The 21,088-nt window shown below is 31.9% G+C and overlaps 2 protein-coding genes across 6 annotated transcripts in view; both read left to right on the top strand.

The window, feature by feature from the left end:
• Window positions 1-21,088, top strand: part of Nca (neurocalcin homolog) — a 138,788-nt gene that overhangs the window by 54,370 nt on the left and 63,330 nt on the right. The window lies entirely within an intron of this gene.
• The window catches only part of LOC143922459 (neuronal calcium sensor 2), a 126,602-nt gene that overhangs the window by 47,970 nt on the left and 57,544 nt on the right, over window positions 1-21,088 (top strand). Inside the window, exon 4 of the mRNA XM_077445702.1 lies at window positions 13,845-13,940. The gene's annotated coding sequence lies outside the window, so the exon portion shown is untranslated. The remainder of the gene's footprint in view (window positions 1-13,844; window positions 13,941-21,088) is intronic.

The following is a 21,088-nucleotide window of genomic DNA, read 5'->3' as shown; positions in this document are numbered from 1 at the left end:
GTTCCAACTCAATTTGCATCTGTGTACATCGAAAGGTTACTCGTCATCTGATGTGCAATTTTTCATTCGTGAAGTCGAGAATTGAGTTTAAAGCAGCCATCCAGTTAATCTGTGGTTCAATCTGTCTGGCGCTTTTCGATCGTTTGCACCAAACCCCATATATACATATGTATTTATTTTTAATCAAGACAAACTTTCCAGAATTTTTTATAGAAAAATTTTGACCGTATCCTTTAAATTTTTCGAATCTATTGTATTTTTAACGAAACGTGCATATTTGCTTAGTTTCCAAAGCTTTCAAATACAGTTGAACGTCATCACAAACAGATACATACATACATATGTATGTACTAATATACCAAGCTTTCAGGTGTATTTTTGAAATTTTTCGTATTTTTTCCTTTTAACTTTGCACTGTATGCACGAAAATGGCGCACTAGCATTGGGAATAACATATCAGACTTTCAATTGAAATTGAAATCCTATATTGTGGTGGCACGCGTCGCGGATTTAATTCCCGAGTCAATCCCCGGATGGCGTACAATTCAAATATACCAAACGGGCACCTGAATAAAGGCGGGGCGAAGGGATGAACATGGGCTCAGCCCTGGCGTCTACGTCATCGCCCCAACGTCCCCTCTCCCTGTCCCTGGAGGCCCCCCTATAAAACAAACACGTCAATGTTTGCGCATAATCAATCGTAAAGCATTTTTATTTCTTTTCGTTTTTCAGCATTTCCCCCAGTCGTAGTGGAAATTTTAAACTTTCCGAGGTGCTTTATTCGACTCCCTTTTTCCAGCTCTCTGCTTTTTAAAATTTTCAGTTCGTAGTGAATAATATTTTTAAATAAGCATCTGATTATGTTAACGTTTGACGCAATACTGAGTTACAGTGTAACAGAACCCTAATTGACAGTCCCGAGAGTAGCAGATTCTGTTCATAAACGATATTGTTTGTTAGTTTAGATCATTATTTATTTTATTTATTTATTTATTTATTTTAAACAGACCATTGTGGCATAACAGGAATTCCTAAAGCGCCACAATGGTCAAAAAATATAACACAAAAAAGAAAAAAAAAAACAAAATAACAATTAAACATAAACATTTATTAAAGGGGCTTTTCTGTTTTTTTTTCTGCTGTTGATATTCGAGTGGACGATTGTATAGTTGTAGAACAGTATCAAAAATTCGAATAGCTTAGACCTACGAAAGATCACTTTTCTATAAAGATGACTTTTAATGTAAGGATATTTAGAAAGAATATTCGTCTTCGGCGCATTTTTTCATTTTAAACATATTGAATAAGGGAAATTTTTTTTTTTTTCGATATTCTAAAGGTAAGTAAAGTATGCTTAAGTACCCTGATAAAAAGTACATAGTTCCTCTCCCCGCTCTCAAATGAAATTCAAATTGTTCGCTCAATGGGCTATTTCAGTCTAATGCGTTTTAATCTTGTAATGTTTCTTACCAGAAAACACATTCACACGCGCGTTCACAGAACGCCACACGCGCAAAGAGAAAGTTTGTGTGATTCTTGAACCGTTCTATACGAACGTTCATAACTAATTAAACATTTCGAACAAGTACTACCCACGTATTATATATATATTATGTAGACGACAATTTCTCAAATATTAATAGCATTGCAGAGCGCTTCCACTTGGATGTGTCAGTTTGTTCGTTAAATAATTAATGTACTACGACATCGTTTCGTAGACTATTCACCATTGCATTGAATGGAGGACGAAGTCAATCCTAGTGAACAAATGTCGGGATTTTGTAAGCTTTTAATTAGATTTATTTGATCTCGTTACGGGGTGAACTTTGAAGTAGCTTGAATCAATTGCTGGTGTTAATTTTTAATCCAATTCCACGTATTCTCAACGTTTTTACATTCACGAAACCTTTTTAGAAGTAACGTGATTGCGCCAAATTAAAATATTGTTGAAATTAAAATCAAACGTGAATCGCAATGATACTTGGCTCATACATAAATGATGGAATCCTTTTGTCATTTATTAAAAACATTTCCACCCGGCGATAAAATGTCAAATTCCTTCTCCCATTCAGGAAATCGGAAAAGAAACTTTCTCGGACAACGATTGTCACTTCTTCGAATTCCAAGAGACCGGAGCCTACCCAAGGACTGTTCGATGCGGAATGCAGCATCCGGGCACTTGTTGCTCCCGTTTATCCGGCTCACGCTGATTTGTATGCCACCCACCGATCGGTCGCCAACATCTCCCACCACCCTGGGATCCTCCCTCTACCAACCACCCACCCCCTTCGTCATACAACCCTACCTTCCCACCATGTAGAGGTAGACGCGGTTACTTCGTGATTTTGTCGGGCTGCTTTTCAAACACACATTCATACATGTCGAATGACGCGAATGGAGCTCACGACGATAAAATCGAAACGACTTCTCACTATCTACATATATATTTCCCAAAATTGTATCGATATGTGGGTCAAGTCCAAAAACATTTATTTTCGAGCGACAATTGTATTCAGCATTTTGTGTGTCAAAAGCGCGGACAACTTATCAGAATGTCAAATATTGTGTTATTTCGAACTAACGAGAGTATCCAACTCTCATTTAAATAAATCTAATGGAAATGAAAATTAAATTGCGAATTACTGGGGTATTTGATGACGACGGTTCGATGTATGGGAATGGGTGATTTTTCAATTCAATGCCATATAATTTTTTTTCCAAAAGCTATCGCTCAAACGAGTACGTACTAAAACAATAATAACATAAAAATTCTATTATCGGGATTCTACAAAAAAAAATGATTTTAACAGACAAAAATAACAGATTATACGAATTTATAGTCTAATGGCAGCTCAGAGCACAATTTTACGAAAAAAAATCACAAAATGAAAAAGTCGAAGAGTGTTTTTTGATGTATTCCACTCAAAAGCGATTATCCGGACAGCCAATATCTTGGCCATTATTATGTGAAAAGGCGGGTTTTTTTATCTTCGAACCATCTTTATCCCCATTTCGCTGAAATAATCGATATTCTATTGTGTTTTTTTCATACCAATTATATTATAAATTTGTCAATAAGTAAAGCACACTCTTCTACCTGAATTTGAATAAACCTTTGAGAGCAAAGATTCAAATTTACCTGGATATATGTATGTATAAATGTACATACATAGGTCTCTTTACGACTCAATTTCGCAAAATAGATGGATTTTCGATGTATTCCACTGATGCATAAGTTAAAGATCATATGCATATTCCCCGAGTGTAATAAAATGCATGCTTGGTATGAAGAGCAACTATAATTACCAAGTTGGTGTGTGTATTATTAACATATATAGCGAAAATTCCAGTGGGATATGTAGTCGAGAGTGTATGTCTGACGGATAAAAGAAGCATATGAGAGGATTCGGTCGTGGTGTTGCTAAACCCAACATTAAGTCGCTCATATTTATTTAATATGAGCTGCCATATATGTATGTATATATTCCATTCATGTCGACAGATTAAACATAATATTATTGCAATGAAAATATGATAAATTCAAAATTCCTCGCCCATGACAACTTATGACAAGGTTGCCCAACCCTGCTCTATACAGATTGCAGGAGGTCGACGAGAGTTTCATCTAATATTCAACGGTCCTCTTGACTTGCGTCGTCTCTCTAATACATTCACTCCCTTGCCTTACCCCGCTCTTCGCATATGATTTTTGCGCCGTTTTTTTTTCTTGCTTAAACATTTACATATATGTAAGCAGTTGATTGATTTGAAAAATCTCTCGTGCTGTTTTATTCATCGATGAATTCCAATTGCAATCTGATCTAAAATTCTGATTGACATGCGGTATAAAGCTCGGGGCGAAAGGCAGTCTTTGTTCGCTTGTACTATTTGTACAATACTACGTACTGGCGTAATTGATTGCAAATATGTATGCAAGATATCAATGTTGCGATCAAATTTATCGACGTCCTAAGGATGGCTCGGATGACTAGTATTGAATTTAATTTTTAATTATAACTAAAGTTACATTTTTAATGTAAGTTTGTTACAGCTTGTATTACTGGGGATATAATATTGTTATAAGATGTATTCATAGATTGAATGGTCGTCTTGTTCTATACTTATGTAGGTATATCGTATTGAAGTCTTACATGTAAGTACCATTCATACATATATGTATGTATTGTTATATGTATTATATGATGCGTAATTAAGCTATGATGAAAATTGAAACTAAATGTATGTAGCATGTAAAATATTTGTGTTGTTTACATCTTATTATCTTTATTGTATACATTATATTTCAAAAATATTATTCCGAGAATTTCCTTTTTTTAACAAGTCTTCGGTTTACTTTCATAATACATTCTACCAATATTTGATTATTAACCGTGTTCATATTTTTCTTTGTTGGATTTTAAGATTATTATAAAGTACACCTACGCAAAAAAAAAAAAATGGTCGCTAGGGCAAAAATTTAAATGAGTTTCTTTGGAAAATTGAAGAAAATCTCGTTGGTTAAGGAATTATTTTACGTATTAGACTTTTTTTATGATAACTAGTACAGTGGAAATCAGGGCTGTGGAGTCTGACTCTGAATTTTGCCTTATGCTTCGATTCCAACCCCCGACTCCGACTTGAATGATTTTAGTAAGATCGGCTTTTTAGCCAACATGTAAAATTGTTAGTGATAAAAATAGTAGCGATTTTGAGAACCTTGCCGCTCAAATTAGTACGTTTCGATAAAACAAAAAATATTAACATAAAAACCAAACCTTATAAACGAGATAAAATGTAAAATTTGCGGAATAAGCTCATAATATTACGAAAAAAATATGTAAAACGAAAGTATATCTTTGGCTTTTAAAATCCACTAGATACTTAAATTATAATAGTCTCCGTTCCGATATTTTTTTTGTTGTTCAGTGCTATATATGCAGAGGATATATGTACATATAGTGCTATGTATCCATTTTCGTCGAGATTTGTTTTGGTCGTAATAAAATATGAAAGCTACGATATTTTGAACAAATAATAAGTTGAACAATACCAAGCTGCTCCAAATTGATAAAACCAATTATATGTTCTAATTTCATATAATTAATTCGTCATAATCTGTACAAATGAAGTTCGTGGTATTCGATTCATACGTACATATAAACCAGCATCCCACATACATATATACGTTCAATAGATTCACATTGCCATTAATAATCAGCTTAAATTAACCTAGCTAAGTCTGCTTACACATTCCAATCGCTTGCGTACAGGCACAATCCGATTCCAACGGCTGCATAAAATTATGGATAATGTAGGGGAGGCTTTTGGAAATAACGTACAGAGGTATGTGTACGTATTATTTTAAATTTACATATCAAGCTCCCTTTGTAGTGCCATCCGTCATTTCATATGTATCATTATATATCTATGTATGTATGACGATAGATACGATATTTATATTTACGTGCAAATTTTTTTTACTCAATAAATTTTTTTGTTACATACATTTCAATAGAAATGCTTCAAGTCAGAAGTGAATACCCTTGTAGAATACGGTAAAGGAATTAGGTTGTTTGCAATCAACAGTGATGAGACTTGAAAAATTAGTGAAACAAATTCAGAAATGTCTATATGAAATATAATACCTATTCAATGGTTCAATAGGTTCAATTGAGCTGGCGCGCTCTAGCGATCGTTGAAAAGATGTTTTCGACTGAAATGTTGTTCCTTTCTGAATAACTTGGGATCATCAATTCGTAATTGGTGGAAGGTTGAAGAGCATGAAATTTTGTCTATACTCAAGTAGAATGAAGAGATGGAAACGTGCTATACATTAAAATAAAACAATAATCTATATTTAAATAATATTCATTTGGCGTACAAACAAAACACTTCCGAATAGAAACCACAACGTGTGACTTATCGGTTTTTGGGAATAAACACTTGGCGCTTTCGCAAATTTTCAAAACAACATAATTGAGACGAGTAGGCTTTATAATAAATCTCTGTTTGCACATGGTTCGATTATTAAAGCTTCTGAATCATTTTGCGGAAATGGACAGGCAGAGAGCGTTAGAAATAGGTAGAGGTCTGAATGAAAGTCTGAGATGAGTGAAGTGTGTATATGTGTGGGATGAGGGTCGTTTTTAGGGGTGGGTGGAACTGGGAGGCGCCTCTTGACGCCTGCGCCCCTTCACTCGTGCTGGCCCCCTTTTTCACCGGGAGAACTTAGGTCGTGCCGGTTGACCTGCCATATTTTGCAAACTGCCCGAAACTTGTTGACATCTCATTACACTTGGACCACAATGTGAAAAATAAGGAGAGGGAAGCAGCGGAGATGAAAGAAAGCTGTCGCGTCATGCTTGAAATAATCATTTGATGAGTGATGATAAAAGTTTATAATTATTTTTAATATATAATATTGGTACTCACATGTATACATACAATGTGTGTACGTATGTACTAAATGTTCGACTAAAAGCTCCTTAATTATATTACAACTCGGTGGTTACCCCTTCATGTGGCCATTGGTGTTCAAACATTTCATCGTTTTCTCTTTTTTATGAAAAATTTATTAGCCACAGTAATATGTACATCATGTGTGAACATATTTTAATTTCGTTCTTCAGTTTCCTATGCACGTTGACCGAAATATTATGAACAGCCATAAGTGTTTTTTTGTAATTTAAATTAATTCTTTTACACACTACATATACAATATGAAGAAAATGTAGTTCAAAACCTCATGTATAGAAGCAGTCTTGTGCCATCGCGTAGATCCAAAGTATACTTTTATATTATTCAATATTAATATGGCTAGATTCGCACTTTTTTCACATCTATAGATATATATTATACCATAATTCTTGTGCTAGAATTTGATCCCTATATGAATTAAAGAAGGGCATTTCGATTTCAGTCAATATAAGTACAAACTTCTGGAGAAACACGCCTTATATGTAGATATATGTATGTATCGTTATCACTGTATCGTTCGTATGGATATCCTGAGGAAACGCTTTGACATGAGATGTTACATGCATACGTAGTTTTACACGTAAATCACATTCACATACATGCATTGATTTTCCCTCACATATAAACTTCTACAATTTTGTCTTGTACATATATGTATGTGTAAGTGGCCATCTCGTTACCCTCTCAACAATTTCGAAAACCATTGAAGCATAGGCAAACTGTAATTAAACTAATCTTTAGCCCATTTGGGAAATTCTAGTGAATCGCTCCAGGCGTGCTCACGATTAGGTGTACGGGTAATTCGCACATGCAGTTAAAAACATTTTACAGCTTAATTTCAATTTTACGGTGTCGAAAGTTCGCTGTATTGTTGTCCCGTGCCCTTGCCTAGTTAAATATTTGTATTTCAGCGCGTAAAGGGTTAAAGTCGACGTCGTTTCATACGCGTAGGCAACCACGTGAATGTGAATGAAAGCGTAAACACAAATAAAATATAAAATTCCGATTCACACACTCCCCTTGCTTCTCCTTCTAGTGTGCCTTTGATGTGTGCTAACCCTGTTTTTCCGCGTCATAGTAGCAAAGATTTTTTAGAGTCGTTTGAACGAAATTTTCAAGATCAAATTCGCGTCCGTTTTCCGTATGACTATAAATAAAGGGAAATCTTTGGAGTCTGCAAACGGTACTTTTTTTTCAACATATGTATGTATATGTACATACCTCATGTAGTTTGTGAACTTTCATGGTAATTTGGAGACCCTTTTTATCCACTTTGACGAAATCGATGGTCGTTTTAAGCAACATTCTGAAAATCTAAAAGGAAATACCTTTTTTTTATTTTTTTCATTCAAATAATTTCTGAACTTTATTAATAAATCATATGGAACAGAACAATACAAGTGGAATAGAACTCAAATTGTGTAATATTTAAACGAGTTGACTTAAAATTTCTGGTTAAATCAATTTGGGGAGAAATCGAGGAAACTCTAATCCGCTTAAAAATGGTGTAGGAATAAAAATCAATTATTGCAACACATCTCAAAAAAAACCTTTGGATTTTATGAATTCATTATACCCAAAATTTATTTAAAAGTAAATATACTCGATGCAATTGAAGAGCATTCAACCTTACATTTAGAATATTATTCTGCGAATAATAGTTTCTAAAATTAAATTAAAAAATTCGTAATTTTCTCGGATCACTGCGGATAAAAAAATAGTACCCATTAGTAGAATTCATACACGTTTAATAATTTAATTGAAATTAAAATCTGATGTCCAAAAATGTACGCACCAAAGTCATTGTTCCTTCTTGCTTTGAAATATATCTTACAAATGTCGATGGTAAACAATTGAAGAATAATATTTTCCGAGAAAACTTTCCTGGAGGAAACGTTAAATATGTATGTAGGTTTTACGTATGTACATATGTATGAATATATGTATGTAGTTGAATAGTAACAAGGGATAATGTGTTGCGAAATGGATATTTTCTATAAATTATAATTTTAAATTACGGTTTCAAAGTCCGATATCGTTTCGCTTCCTTTTTTTTCGTTTCCTTTGAGTACGTATTTTTTCTCGTTTATTTTTGCACGTCTATCGAATATTTACATACATCGACTCGTCCAAGTGTACATTTCCGTTGTTGATTCGGATTGTCGTCATTGCATTTTGCTCGCACGTAATATATTATGCATGCCATAATGTACATAAATAAGCGCATTATCGATAACTTTGATGCGCTTAGCTATTTTCCTCTGCAAATACATATGTTCATTTCATTAACTACATTTCATTGTACCATTTAAGTCCTCATTAAAAGCTTTAATCAGCTTAGCAGCGCATAGAATACGGCTTATTTCCTTGTGCAAATGCATTCTCTATAATGGAGAATTATATTGATTCAACATGCTATGTAGTTTAATTGAAATGATTTAACGTTGCTAAAGGCTTACGAATTGTTCTTTCTGTTTTTAATCTATAACTGATTTATTTTTATTAAATAAATTATAATCTTCTCGTCGTTTGTGCAGTAGTCATATTTTGTTGAAATCACATATCCATATCCAGATTTTCAGCTCAAAAAGTTCTATAGTGAAATCTACTTATGTACATATACATTCCATTCGGAAGTTTCTCTAACCATTTTTATTCTCTTCATAAAAGTGCGTGTAATGCTACTGAAAAATGCTTTCCTTATAGAAAATTCTGCTTGTTTAATGTAAAAAAACCAAAAAGATTACTTCGTCACTTGTTTACGCTTGTTTGAACATTTAAAATTAGATTGGTAAATAATTCAACCTATAAGTTTAAAAATAAATGAAAATATTGCATATTACTTCATTTTAAATTATGTAATACCATTGTCTTTTTTTATCAATCTCCAAAATACAGGTGATTTTTCTGCCGCAACCATGTGTCCACTTACGATACGTAAATACGATTTTTTTCAATTTAAGTTAAATAATTTAACAAATAGTTGTCTCATGTGGGATGGGATATTTCGACTTATCATTGTGGTTTATTTATAGGGCCGGAAGAATAACGTATTTGTATATTATTTGAAATATTTTCTGGACTCACATTTCACACGTTTATTCTTTGTCATGGTTATAATGAATTTCATCCCACTTGCTCGTTTCCAATCTTTATATTCTTCACTGATTTTCAATTAAAAAAATATTGTTTTTGCAACGTTGTGAACAAATTTATATTCACATACATTAATGCATTAGTGTAGCTCCTGGCGGAGAATATGTATGTATATATATGCATGTATGCATGGGTACATACATATATGTAAATACATCCGAGTGTAAATAGCAGTTACTTTAAAAACTTTACTATCAATAAATTAACAACTTTTCAAACAAAGTCTTCAGTTTTAAATGAATGTACATACCTACATACTTCATTAAAATCAAGCAATTGCTAATTTATTAACCTCTATTTAAGATTCACTTCGCGCTATATCTTTATAATTCAAGAATGTATATGCATCTTTCTTACGTATGTATGTATACACATTATTTTTATTGTAAATAAAACTTTGTATATACATACATACATGTGTATGTTACAGTTGAAGTGTATTTTCAGTTGTAATATATTGCAACTGGCGTTTTAGGTTATTCATATTCGAATACAATTCAACTAGTACACTTTCAACAATGTGCACCAGTTGTAATATAACTGTTGAGTTTTGACAGTTCTGGTGCTAGATATAACATACAAAATAAAGGTATTACGAGTTTGCTAGATATTACGAGTAAAGGTGATTCGTATCGTATTGTGATGGCTCTAAAAATGCCTTAAAAGCAAAAATGTGACTTTCCAACTCAGTTTACTAGTACATAGAGTGATGTTTTCACGAAAATCTAACCTCCCCTAACCTGGTACCAACTTTGAGTTGAACTATATTTTCAGTTGTAACATATTTTGACCAGTTGGAATGTAATCCGCTATATGAATCAATTTTACGTAGGTTAGATGGAATATATTCCAACTAGTCAAAATATATTACAACTGAATACATGTACAAACATACACTTCAACTGTAACATCACCCTATGTACATAATAACTAGCAGTAATGCGTTCAATCTTTTGATAACTTACATAATGACACCACGTTTTCGTGTGATTATTTTCAACTTTTCGCTGAATTGAATCTTCAAAGAAATATTTTATTAGATTTTCTTTTTTTTTTGTTTATGAAACGCCCATCGAAAAAGATTCAGGCGATAAGTTCTGGATGTCATAAATCATGTCTCACAAATAACTGCTATTCAGTACCCGGTAATATATCGGCTTTAACGCCCAAAATCGTTTTTTTCGTGTGTCGTTTATTTAATACGTGAACTTTATTCCGATACGCCGGTCATTTTTCCGGAAAGTATCCGGAAAATCGATGCCACACCGGCCGAACTTGCGAGCAAAGAACGACACTAGTTGCTCATATTTATGTAACACATACCGCGATCATGTTTATTATATTATATTTTGCGCATTAAATATACTATAAATATACTAGAGATTAGAGCTGCAGTTATTCTACAAAAAACATATGTACGTGCGACTGTACGTATACATAACCATAATTTACATAGAATTTATTCTATTGTAGAAGTATTCTTTACGTTAATGGCTAAAACATACATATATTGTGTAATCAAAACCATTTATATTTCGGAGCGCTTTAATTAAAAATGATTTATATTTATTTTCAATCTGACCTGTGACCTGACTAACTAACAGTCGAATGATAACAAATGAGTTATTTTATTAATTTTTTAAGTATTTATCGCTATTTAAGTAATCACCATATATGCGTATATCAATCGGTGAGTACTTTAAATGAAGTATCAGTTTATAGCTGATAGTCAGTTTACTCAACTCATATCGTGCTATTATAACGAACAATGAACAATTTTTTTTTATCGAATGAACATTTTGATGAGTCAAATTAAAGTATCTAGTGACCAAATTCGTTTATATGTACATAGATACTGACAATTTATTTCATAATATTGTAACGGACTTAGCAATAATTACATATGTTGCCTTGCGTAAATGTAGCATTTAAATGTGTTTCATCAAAAGTTTGATTATTTCACAATTGAAATTCAACCGTTATGCTTTGTATGAAAAGCACGATGGAAAAAAACACGAATGCGAGCAATTTCGACGAGTCAATTCAGGAGGATTTTCCATACAAGATTACAATACCGTGCATTTTTCATCACAAACTATTTTCATATGAATTTTTGTGAAGTAGGCATTTCATTTTATAAATGAACTAGCGTGGTTTTTCCGGCTTCGCTCGGTATTTGTAATACAAACCGCTTCAACATGACTATCCTAAGAGTAAACATTTATTTGTTTTTTTATTAAATTTATTTGAATCGATAAATGAATTACACACACATAAAACGAATGGTTTTTTTTATATATATATAAAGAAACCGGAACCGAAAAAAGAATGCCGATCCGGAACTGAAAAAGGAATCGAGATCCGTAACTGAAACAGGAATCCTCAATTGGGACTGAAAAAGGATTCCGGATCCGGAAATGAAAAAGGAATCTGAATTCGGAAGTGAAAAAAGAATCTAGATCCGGAACTCAAATAGGAATCCGGATCTGGAACTGAAAAAGGAATCCGGAATCGGAACTGAAATCGAAATCGATATCGATAACGTCAAGGATTCTCAAGCCTTGCATTAAACTTTACAAACCTTGCATTAAAATCTCTTTCGAAATTATATATTAGAATCTAATATAATATATATTGAATATATATATATATATATATATATATATATATATATATATATATATATATATATATAGAAATATTGTAATCTAATAATTAGATTATAATATTTACATAAAAACTTTGGCGAACCCCCGCAAAAGTGCACTAAATGTATTTCAATAAAATCTTTATGTAAGTGAAGGGAGGAGGCTTTTCGATGAATTTTCTGTTAGACCCGCAAGTTAGTTACCGACCAATATGTGGCCTGAGTCTCTTAAAAGTTTTGCCGTACATACATGTAGGTATAATATAATATATAAACATATATGTATATATCCATCGAAATTGTGGTAGAGGACCGGTAATGGTTTTCAAGTGAAATCCATTTGAACGTTCGTTGGTTTGAGAAGCTTCTAACTAAAGGCTTCGCACACAGACGATGTGCATACATGCATATATTTATGGATGTACATGTATAAATATATTCGAATATATATTACGGTTGAAATCCCAAAGCTGGCCCTTCGTGATAAATGGCGCCCTTTTCTCGCCTCGAAACCTGTCCGAAATCCCCGGTCCGCGCTCTGCTAATTAACTAACCTATTTTTGCGGAGATTTATCCTCTGCTTAATTCTCGCAGACTTGTTGCCGATCGCTTGTTGAGTTTTTTTTTTTTTGTTTCATCTTATTTTTCGAGTTTGGTCTTCTGACATTTCGACTTGCTTTCTTTCACAAACGTTCATTGGTTTATGCATGAAAGTTGTCATGTTTGTCAACAGTGTGCGATTCACCTTTTAAATAAGTATTTTCGTTTTTGATTGTTTTCATTATTTCAGAATTTTTTTATCAATTATGTACATATGCCGGGTCTTCTAATACCTATGCAATGAAACGAAGAAAGCTCACAAAAACTATATCGTAAAAATAGGATAGAAAAATTATTAGGTCCCAATAGGAATCGCAATAAGTATAAAAGAAATATAAGATATATGTATGTATACAATGTTGTACCTATGTGCTAATTCCTCTTCATTTGAAGTAATGAGCAACAATTTAATTTAATGCATGTATGTACAAACGTCTTATTTATTTATTCAGTATAATTTATAAAATAGTTAACGCCATATGTAAAAGTAATAAAATATCAGTATTTTTATTGAATGATATGATTAGTCGCAACCTTTTTATTAGTTTCACTATTTTATTTTGACAGATGTAAAAATTAAATGATTTCTGATCAATTTGTTCGGTTGACATACTTTTGGGATGTTAACAAGCCGATAGTAACAAATCGAAATAATTGTCGAATTATTATTTTGAATTCCATAATAGAGAAATGGTTAAAATTGTACGTTATTTATTGTAACCGAAAATATAGGTACTCAAGTCGATATACATATGTACCTACCATTTAAAAATAAGTCATTATTTGATATTCATTTTACTGTCTCAGTCGTAAATTTTGTTTTTATTTCATCCAAAAATTATTTTTTCATCATTGCATAAATCCTATGCCGAAATTGCTCCGCGTCTTTATTTTTTTAATAAAACAAATTTGTAAATCGCCAATGAATCCTTACTTATACGAACATTATTATTTTCTTTCGCAGATCGCAGCGTAAATTAAAACCTGCTGAAGACTCCAGATGGTTGACGGTTGAAATTTGATGATCACTTCATAATAGACCACAATGGAACACGCACATGTATGTATTTTCTTCTCTTTAATATATTTTAATACAAATCGCTCACCCCACAAAAGACAAAGCTCCATCGTGTGATATAATGTATACACATGTAAAATTAATATTTCATTAAAATACACGCAATTGTTATACATGCAAAAACTTACATACAAATTTAATACATTATATTACGTTTTTTTACATCCAATTTATAAAAATCCCTTTTTGAACTTAATCCTTATACATTTGAACATATAGTACATGGGTATATTGAGAGTGATGCGAATTAATAATCCTCTAGATTAAATATCCTATTTGTATATGTAATATGTACGTATAATTTATTTATTTTATCCTTGTTAGTTCATGTTAGGTAACGTTAATGTTTTATTAAATGACACCACTTTTTTTTAAGTATTGTAAAAATGTTTTTAAAATGAATAACAGAAGATTAAAATTTTTATTATGTTATTTATTTCGGTATTAATGATTTCATCTATTTAATTATTCATACAAATTATAGAAAAATATTATTACTATACAAAAAAGTATAGAAAAATATTATGTAATACTAAGTAAAATTTTACAATTATGATTTAAAATATAATTTCCTCCTAATGTTCCTCCTACATATATTAATAAAGAGATACTACAAACGAAATAAATAGAAATTTAATCAGCATCATGACGACTTCGTATGTAGATACGATTTTTCATATAATTGATATTTAATAACACGACCCCTAATCAAGACATTTTTGCACAGATCTGCTTTCACGTATACAATAATCGTAATAGACTTTATTTTTTATACGAAACTTATCAAGGCAAAGCGATTCTTACCGGCAATTAATAATACAGTTGAATGTGGTACATTTACATACATAGTTTGCGTGCCGCATAAACCGTCGTGTTTTTGCGCTTTTACGGCTTTAATTATAATATTAAGAGCACTACGCGTATGCTTTATAGCTCGCTCCCTTTGCAAATTTTAGTGAAATTTATTATTTCGAATGTCGAGCTTTTCGCACAAAGCTCTCTCGGCGCAAGCATCGAATGCATTGGACAAAGAAACACGTATTTTGCGACCGTTCTGTCAGAGGGCACTCGAGTGTTCATCTCTAGAGCTCAGAAGAAACCCTTTCACAAAGCAACCAAAAAGGTCGAACTGAAACGATATACTATATGACTCGGTGCTTCATTTTAACCAAAAGCTTTTTTGGTGCTAAAATTCGTCGAAGAATCACTTGTTTATGTGGCCTAGACGGGCTATCGGTGACCCATGTCACGCGTGCCACCAGGTGGCACGTGAGAATTAATCATGTAGACACGTACATATGTACATACATATATGTATTCATATAAACCACATACATATGTACTTATCATGTATGTTAATAATTAACAAATAGAAACTAACTGCATTGCGACAATAATGAGTATGTTAAGCCAATTTTACATGAAATTGTTTCAACGATTACGTCAGTTATCTGACGGGAGATGGTTGATTTCATTTTATGATATGTATATACGAATTTCAATGGATTAAATTTTTTTTCCATTGCCGCCAGGATTTGAACCCAAAACCTTTCATTTATTATGAACGTACCCATCAGAATTGAATAAAAATTTTGTCCCCGAAATCAATTTTCAAAGGAAAATTTGTCCATTTAAAATAACAAATTACATAGACCATTTATTGAAGGTTTTGTAATAACATATTAAGATTATTTAAATTACAACTTCGACAAAATTTTAATCGAACTTACGTTTTCACATATTATTATGCCGCTTAAATAAAAATTATCTTTAAAAAATCTGTCTGGCAATTATTTGTTTTTTCAACTGCCATTTTTAATATTTTAAATATTTTATACAAAAATATGGACGTCTAAATATTATTTATAATTTTCATCTTATTGTATAGATTTTTAAATACATATTCTCAGCTGTTGTTTCCGTTATTTTGTTAATTCGAATAGTGCTCTAACCTATGTAAATGGGGTCTACCTCACGAGCCCGAATGTGAAACGCCCGAAAACGCAAATATTGGAAGGCAAAGATCGAAAATCGAAAGATCTTAAGTCGAAAGATAAAAAAGGTGCATGGTAAACGGTACATACTCACTTAATTTGCGCGATCAGGATACAACATGAACAAGAGGAACATGCTTTTCCTCCCGTATTCTGCGCGCGCACATTAATACGGGAGGAAAAGCCTGTTCCTCTTGTTCCTGTTGTACCCTGCTCGCGCAAATTAAGTGAGTATGTACCGTTTACCATGCACCCTTTTTTTTGATCTTTCGATTTAAGATCTTTCGATTTTCGATATTTGCCTTCCGATATTTGCGTTTTCTGTAATTTAACATTCTGGCTCGTCTCGGAGACCGCTTCTGAAGGTACGCTTTATTGTCCAAGAGAAATATTTGTCGGATCAAGAGTTGATTAAATTTTTCTAAACGTTCAGCTGGCTTCTTACTTATTATTATTATTCTTAATTATTTTAGTTTATACGTTTTTCATTTATATGACGTAGATTTTTCTTTGCGTTTTATTATATTTGAGATTAATCACTAAAGAACAGTAGATGCTTCGCAAATTTAAATACAAATATTTCTTACGCTGCCCTGTAAGCTTCCAATTCTGGCGATAAATTAGTATAGTAATTCGCAATTAGGTCGCTAACGCTGGGCTCTGTAATAATTTAAGAATTTAAAAGACTAATGAGAGAATTTCAATACTTAGTACATAAAATAGGGAGAAGGGGCATTCTTTGACGATTTTTATGTTTTCTCCGATTTACTGACTGACTCGTGTTCCTGTCGTATCCTGCTCGCGCAAATTAAGTGAGTATGTACCGTTTACCATGCACCCTTTTTTACTTTATCTATGTACGTAGTAACAATAGATGAAGTTTTGTGATCATGCGAAAATTCGAACTCGAGATTTTGACTGATTCGAACTCAGAATCGATTACTGATCACGTTTTAATGATCTAGAAAAAATGTGTGTGTGTCTGTATGTGTGTCTGTGTGTGTGTCTGTGTGTGTGTCTGTGTGTGTGTCTGTGTGTGTGTCTGTGTACTTTGGGGATTTTTTCAACACCGTTAGTCCTATCGAACCAAAACTTAGTATCGGTTAATGAAATTCTTATAGACACTACGTAAATTTTTTTCAAATTTTTAAGTTGACCGGAAATGGTACCTCCCCTTATAGGTGTCCTCTTTTTTTTAAGTTTTTGAATTCGATTTTCTCCCAAACTACTAACTGAATCGGACTGAATTTTTTTTGCATGTACTAGAAATAATAATTTTTATAATTTTATATTTTTTAAATATTTTTATCTGAACCGGAAGTAGTACTTTTACTCTAGAGAATCGAGGTTTTTTATGTTTTTCTCAAAAGCCTTTTGATTATTCGAACTGAAATTTCATATCGATCAGTTAAGGCTCAATACCAAGTTATGTATAAAATTTGGTAAGCGTCCGTCGACCGGAAGTGGCAGTTTACTCTTGTTCGATTTTTCTTCCACTATTTTTTTCGACCCCTTAAACATGTGTGGTCTTCACGAAAAAATGCAAGTATAATTCTTGTATCAATGTGATTAAAATAAAAAAAAATCACTAATTTTAATAAACCGGAAGTGGGATTTTTTCCCTTCCGGAAGCATCCGGAAGGAAGGTCAAAATGTTGTCGCCTGGATCCTGACCACACCCCTGAACGTATTAAGCTGAAAATTTATATTTATATTATTTATGTACTAACTTAGATTTGGTAACGTTTTGGTCAGAATTCGTATACCGGAAGTAGTATTTTTTTTAAAAACAATATTTCATTATTTTTTCATTATTTTATTTTGACCTTTTAAATTATTTTAAGCGTCTTGATATTTATTGTGTATAATAAAGATAGTGATTTTAAGTAAAAATAAAAAATAAAATCATCAAATTTAATGAACCGGAAGTGGGATTTTCTCCTATTAGAAAGGTCAAAAATGTTGTCGCCTGGATCCTGTCCACACCCCTGAACGTATTAAGCTGAAAATTTATATTTGTGTTGTTTATGTACTAACTTAGATTTGGTAACGTTTTGGTCAGAATTCGTAAACCGGAAGTAGTATTTTTTTTAAAAACAATATTTCATTATTTTTTCATTAATTTATTTTGACCTTTTAAATTATTTTAAGCGTCTTGATATTTATTGTGTATAATAAAGATAGTGATTTTAAGTAAAAATAAAAAATAAAATCACCAAATTTAATGAACCGGAAGAGAGATTTTCTCGTCTTAGAAAGGTCAAAAATGTAGTCGCCTGGATCCTGACCAAACCCCTAAACGTATTAAGCTGAAAATTTATAATTGTATTCTTTATGTATTAACTTAGATTTGGTAACATTTTGGTCAGAATTCGCAAACCGGAAGTAGTATTTTTTTTTAAAACAATATTTCATTATTTTTTCATTATTTTATTTTGACCTTTTAAATTATTTTAAGCGTCTTGATATTTATTGTGTATAATAAAGATAGTGGTTTTAAGTAAAATTAAAAAATTAAATCACCAAATTTAATGAACCGGAAGAGAGATTTTCTCGTCTTAGAAAGGTCAAAAATGTTGTCGCCTGGATCCTGTCCACACCCCTGAACGTATTAAGCTGAAAATTTATATTTGTGTTGTTTATGTACTAACTTAGATTTGGTAACGTTTTGGTCAGAATTCGTAAACCGGAAGTAGTATTTTTTTTAAAAACAATATTTCATTATTTTTTCATTAATTTATTTTGACCTTTTAAATTATTTTAAGCGTCTTGATATTTATTGTGTATAATAAAGATAGTGATTTTAAGTAAAAATAAAAAATAAAATCACCAAATTTAATGAACCGGAAGAGAGATTTTCTCGTCTTAGAAAGGTCAAAAATGTTGTCGCCTGGATCCTGACCAAACCCCTAAACGTATTAAGCTGAAAATTTATAATTGTATTCTTTATGTATTAACTTAGATTTGGTAACATTTTGGTCAGAATTCGCAAACCGGAAGTAGTATTTTTTTTTAAAACAATATTTCATTATTTTATTTTGACCTTTTAAATTATTTTAAGCGTCTTGATATTTATTGTGTATAATAAAAATAGTGGTTTTAAGTAAAATTAAAAAATTAAATCACCAAATTTAATGAACCGGAAGAGAGATTTTCTCGTCTTAGAAAGGTCAAAAATGTTGTCGCCTGGATCCTGTCCACACCCCTGAACGTATTAAGCTGAAAATTTATATTTGTGTTTTTTATGTACTAACTTAGATTTGGTAACGTTTTGGTCAGAATTCGTAAACCGGAAGTAGTATTTTTTTTAAAAACAATATTTCATTATTTTTTCATTAATTTATTTTGACCTTTTAAATTATTTTAAGCGTCTTGATATTTATTGTGTATAATAAAGATAGTGATTTTAAGTAAAATTAAAAAATTAAATCACCAAATTTAATGAACCGGAAGTGGGATTTTCTCCTATTACAAAGGATAAAAATGTTGTCGCCTGGATCCTGTCCACACCCCTAAACGTATTGAGCTGAAAATTTATATTTGTATTCTTTATGTACTAACTTAGATTTGATAACGTTTTGGTCAGAATTTGTAAACCGGAAGTAGTATTTTTTTTTAAAACAATATTTCATTATTTTATTTTGACCTTTTATATTATTTTTATCCTCTTGATATTTAATGTGTATTATAATTATACTGATTTTAAATAATAAAAAAAAATTGAACAAAATCCGACAACCGGAAGTAGAACTTTTGTCTTGTGCAAGTATTTGCATATATTCGCGCTCAATTTGTATCGCTATCATAGTTATTAGTTCAATATTGAATTTTGTTTTGTAACCTTCTTATATTCCTCAAATACATAGATAAAGTCATGGGTTGGTCACACCCGAATTTTTTATCTTTCGACTTAAGATCTTTCGATTTTCGATCATTGCCTTTCCGATATTTGCGTTTTCGGGCGTTTCACATTCGGGCCCGTCACGGAGACCGATGTAAATGCAATGCATGTTCGTTCGTGTGATCAAGGACGATTTTTACACAATTCAAACTAAATTTCAACATCTATATTTTTTGTAAAAATGTCGTTAATATATTTATGAGTCTCGCGTTATTTTATAACACGCAATATTTATGATTTTGTTTTTGTCGTTTAGTGTTAAAAGTATTTTAAAATTAGAAAGTTTCGGAAACCCAATTAAACTAATACAAAGTGTGTATTGGCTTCGATCCGAGCGATAAGTTTACTCCAAACTTTTCTCGAACTTCCATTTTTAATGCTTTTCTCGAAAGTTGCGAACCAACTTGGAGACCCCATATATCAACCTGTAAGAAAGTAAGTGAAGAAATGTGTAATTGACGATTATTAAATGATAATTCCTTTCTTGTTTAACTTTCCTTTATTTCGCCAGTAAAGTGGAAGAGAGTCTGCCGGGCGTGTATTGTGATTGACACATCACCAACTTGTGTTAAATCGACACTATTCTAATTAGCGATAAGCGATACACTCCGGTAGCCCTCTATTTATACATACATATGTACATATTATATTAAGGTGGGGAGTGGCCATAACAGTATGAAGATTGTCCAGTAAGAACATGTTCATACATATGTATCTTTGCGCATATAACATACTATATGTAGTTTTCAACTTTATTTAGAAAATTATGATGGAAAGTGCAACATTGACAAAACACCAGAACGCATACATGATTTTTTTAAAAATTCCAAGGGTAGATTTCGTTGAAAAGCTTTTGTGTTGATCCATTCTCGTTACAATAAGTGGCGTATTGCTAAATTGAAACGTACGGGAACGTTGTTCGATTTTATTACCCTTAGCGAAATTACTTTATGAAGCCCAAGAGTACACTGCGTTTCAGTTAAACATGTCAAATTGATTAATTTTTTGATAAAGTAGCAAAGCGCCCCTCGAAAATAATCCGATAATTTTAAATTTAAAAATATGCATTTCATTTTTTTTATAGAATTTTAACCGGTGAGCGATTCAGGTTTTCTCAATTTGTCACATTGACCAATTGCAATAATTGCACTGAATAGTGGCGCAGTTTCGATAAGTCCAATTTCTAATGGCGCTCAAAAATATCTTACGCAATATGACAAACAAATACCTCTTGA

The sequence above is a fragment of the Arctopsyche grandis genome, chromosome 2 (genome assembly GCF_051622035.1).
Source record: "Arctopsyche grandis isolate Sample6627 chromosome 2, ASM5162203v2, whole genome shotgun sequence".
In the NCBI taxonomy this organism is placed as follows: domain Eukaryota; kingdom Metazoa; phylum Arthropoda; class Insecta; order Trichoptera; family Hydropsychidae; genus Arctopsyche; species Arctopsyche grandis.
The sequence above is the reverse complement of the archived record's forward strand: the minus strand, read 5'-3'. Positions and strand labels throughout refer to the sequence as shown.